This window comes from Palaemon carinicauda, chromosome 15, assembly GCF_036898095.1.
Source record: "Palaemon carinicauda isolate YSFRI2023 chromosome 15, ASM3689809v2, whole genome shotgun sequence".
NCBI classification, from domain to species: domain Eukaryota; kingdom Metazoa; phylum Arthropoda; class Malacostraca; order Decapoda; family Palaemonidae; genus Palaemon; species Palaemon carinicauda.
Window position 1 is genome coordinate 53,667,489 of NC_090739.1, and position 4,538 is coordinate 53,672,026.

At 36.6% G+C, this 4,538-nt stretch overlaps 1 pseudogene; it reads left to right on the plus strand.

Moving 5' to 3' along the window:
- Window positions 1-562: 562 nt before the first annotated feature.
- Window positions 563-2,205, plus strand: LOC137654289 (uncharacterized; annotated as a pseudogene).
- Window positions 2,206-4,538: the final 2,333 nt, after the last annotated feature.

Below are 4,538 nucleotides of genomic sequence, written 5' to 3' on the forward strand. Positions count from 1 at the left end.
TAATGGAAAAACAATGTTAAACCATAAAAGCGCTCAATGTTTCACATCTTGGTGCAAAATTATTGATATATTTGCCTTCTTTGGTGCATCTCTGGTGAATAAGGTAGATTTCCTGCACAAATAAATACTATTTATACCCTTACAGCATCAAGAAGCATTAATAAACAGTCATAAATACCATTGCTTTCTGCCTATAAGTCCTCAGTTGATAAATAGAGTAGAAGATTAATAAATGTTAGTAAAAATGATAAACTAATAAAGTATGATAATAATAAATAGTAGATAAATAATTCATTGTTGCCCCTTAAAAGGACTGCTAATGCCGGGGTGGTAAAAAGGATGAACTCTTTTTATCTAAAAAATACCCCAACGGCTTGCGAACCACAAAGCCTTTGTCAGTCAAGTTCCACCCTAGCCTTCTCGTGGCAGGGATGATTACGCACTATGGGTTTCAGTTCATCTTCGTGATATGCTAAGCCTAGAGACCCAACACCTAGAGGTTGCCGGAGAATCCCATGAGGGGAATTTCGTTGTTCACAAATCAGAGAGGAGCTTCTCATCAATGGCTATTGACCAAGGCCATGAACAAAATAATGCACTCATCAAAGGAGACGGGGGAGCTATTGGCCTGACAGAGGATCCGTCTGCTCTTCAAAGATGGATGGTTGCTGGACCAGAAATAAGCCGATTGGTATCAAATTACGAAACAGCATTCGGGAGTAAAGATGTAAAGAAATCAAGTCGTCACCATGATCAGTCGCCAAGTACTCAGAAGACGTTCCTGGAAAAAGTACACAAACTCAACCTAGTGCTAGAGGAAATGGGCAATCCATTTGCAGAAGAGACAGATGATCTTTTAAAGCTGGATACAAATGACATAGTAGATCCTTCTGTTGCTCAACTAGTTGCAACGCATCATGAGAGAGGAAAAGAACAGTTCGAAAGATTCATGGAGAAGTTGCAGTCTGATAGAGATTTCTTCTACAAGCCAATCAAAAAGAACAATACTGGCTTCTTCAAAACTGGGCCAGAGTCATCCAAAGTATCTAAGACTAAAGTACTTAAGGAAGATTGTCAACTGTTTTCTCGCCTGTTTATCTCCTGTCAAACAAGAGGATGTGACCTACAAGAATTTTTCAGACATGAGAACCAGCCTTACCCACCTTCACTCAGCAAGAAAGGTAACCTACGCGCATGTACTAAGGCTGATTTGGTGGATGTTCTCCAGGTGAAAGTGAGACTATCTGAGTCAAAGCCAGACTTGGATGTCCTCATTGTGGATGGTTCATCACTGGTAATTGCAGTTGTACCAAAGACATCAAAGACGTTTGAAGAATATGCCACGAAGGACATCCTCCCCAAAATAGAAATGTACAGTAGAAAACACAAGAGAACAGACATCATCTTTGATGTATATCATAAGTCAAGTCTGAAGTCAGAAGCTAGATCAAAAAGAGGAAAAGCTATCAGGAGGAGAGTTACTGAAAAGAGTAAAACGCCTACAAACTGGAAGAGTTTCCTCCGCAACAGTGCTAACAAGACAGAGCTCTTCCACTTTCTTGCTGATGCAGTAGCTAAAATGACTACGGAAAATGTAGTCATTGTGACGAAGGAAGAAGATGCGAAGATGCCCTTACGAGTGCCAGTTACACCAACATGAGCCTAGAGGAATTGGCTCCCTGTACACATGAGGAGGCTGACACACGTATATTCTTACATGCCTGGCATGCAGCTACGGAAGGCTATAAATCTGTTATGATCGACGCAAACGACACAGACGTCATTGTGATTACCATATCACATATGCCTTCTCTCAAAGCAATCGGCCTGGAGCAAATGTGGATTAGATTTGGAAAAGGTGAGCACACTAGATGGATTCCTATTCATGACCTGGTGTCCATCTTAGGATCAGAGAAGACCAACGGGATGCTATTCTTCCATGCCTTTACTGGGTGTGACGTTGTGTCAGGTTTCAATGGCAAAGGGAAAAAGACAGCATGGCAGACATGGGATGTCTTCAATGATGCCTCTGCCACCTTTGCAAAACTTAGCCGCAGGCCATCTGAGATTGAGGAGTCTGATCTACATGTTCTGGAGAAATATGTGGTTCTTATGTATGACCGGTCGAGTACAACATCTTCTGTAGACGAGGCAAGGCTTGATCTCTTTGCGCGAAAGCAGAGGTCATATGACATGATTCCACCAACAAAAAGTGTACTGAAGGAACATGCCAAACGAGCAGCCTACCAAGCAGGTCATATTTGGGGGCAGTGTGTTAATCGTCAGCCAGAACCTCGGTGTCCTTCCAAGTGGGGATGGTCAAAAAATGGTGATGACTGGGAAGTTGTATGGATAATGCTGGAACCCATTTCCAAGAGCTGCCGTGAACTGACAAAGTGTGGATGCAAGACAGAGTGTGGTGGAAGGTGCAAGTGTGTAAAGAATGGACTATTCTGTACACTACTCTGTAGTTGCCCTTGCCAGAATTCCTAGGAAAAAAAACTGATGAACAATGAATGGACTTTTGGCCAGAGTAGGGTGAGTATTGTTTGAAATATGGACTCTTAGACATTGGCATATGTAGCAAATGACGTCATTTGGCGGCCATCTTGTAAAATGGCTGCCATATTGGACCCTCAGAATGATTAGTGGTGTTCCCACATCAAACCCAGACAAAGAGAACTCATCAAGTATCTGAGTAAGAACTTTAATGGCACGTAGTACTGCAATATTCTGCCTTAAAGAGGACCATATGGCGGCCATCTTGGAAAATGGCCGCCATATTGGAATTTCAAGTGGCTAGCACTTTTTTTTCAAAACCTAATGCAAAATAAATAATGATGCCAAATTTCATGCTTGTATCATCAAATGAACGATTGTTTCACTTATCTGCCCCACTATATACAAAACATGGGCAATAAATACACTAATGCTAAAGCAGTAATACAACTATGAAAGAATAGTTACATTTGGTGAGTTGGTACCTAATGTATTTCCGATGAAAAATAAACATGGCCATTTTGTGTAACCAAATCATCATTATCAGTAATATTTGAATATAGATGATTAATCAAGCTGACATGACTGTAGCTGAATATACATCCAATACGAGATTTCATAGTTCGACATGTCAAAACTATTACAAACTTCTCGGTGTATAATGTAATCTTCATAGATATATGAGGCCTGTGATCTAACACTAACTTTCCGTATAAGACCTTTGGACTCCATTCCATAATAACAAATGCCATCAATTTACTCATTAGACCAATGTTGCAACTGACTGTCAATTGCAACCCAGTTACACTGGTTTGGTTACTTGACAATATAGCAAATACTGATGGGTTCCGGGGAAAGTATTTTGTTTCTTAACAGTAGATTTTCATTTTCACATGGGAAGAAGTATATATATATATATATATATATATATATATATATATATATATATATATATATATATATATATATATATATATATATATATATATTTACCAAAAAAATACTCTATAAATCACAAGTCAAACAAAATATGGAAAATAAAATGCCACTTCTCTAAAAAACAAAAGAACACACCTTTAATCACATGGTCCTACCAGTATTAACGTATTCAATGGAAACCTGGAGCCTTACTAAAGCCTTAGAACATAATAACAACTCAAAAGAGAAAATGAAAGAATAATGATGCGAATAACACTAAGAGACAGAAAAAGAGCAACGTGGATACAAAGGCAAACTTACAGACGCGTGTGAAAGACACGTCTGACCTGGACCTGCATCGGCTGATGATGATGATAATTATATGTATATGTATATGTATATATATATATATATATATATATATATATATATATATATATATATATGTATATATATATGTATATATATGTGTATGTATATATATATATATATATATATATATATATATATATATATATATATATATATATACTGTATATATATATATATATATATATATATATATATACTTTATATATATATATACATATATATATATATATATATATATATATATATATATATATATATATATATATATGTATATATATACATATGAATATATATATATATATATATATATATATATATATACATATATATACATACATATATATATATATATATATATATATATATATATATATATATCATTCCAAATACTGGAGTTACCTGAAAAGCAAACACGCAAAACAAGTCTCCACAAATCTTTCTTTATGGCGAGTTTCTTGTTTTCCCCGACCTCCTCACCGATCGAGAACAAGGCAAAAGTACCGTAAAACCCCAAACCTGAACTCTCGTCTGTTTTTCTTGGAAGTTACGAGCTTTAGCTTCAAAAGCTCTCGGGTCACGCATTCAATTTCTGCCGCCATCTGGAATATTCCGCCGACACAGAGACAATTATTCAACCAGACGCTGCAAACAAATTTTGTCTCATTTTGGTAACGGAAGATTTTCTTCTTAAGAGAAGTGACTTTATTATAAACCGATTTTAAAATGGGTACTTTGTATTTGGAAGTTAA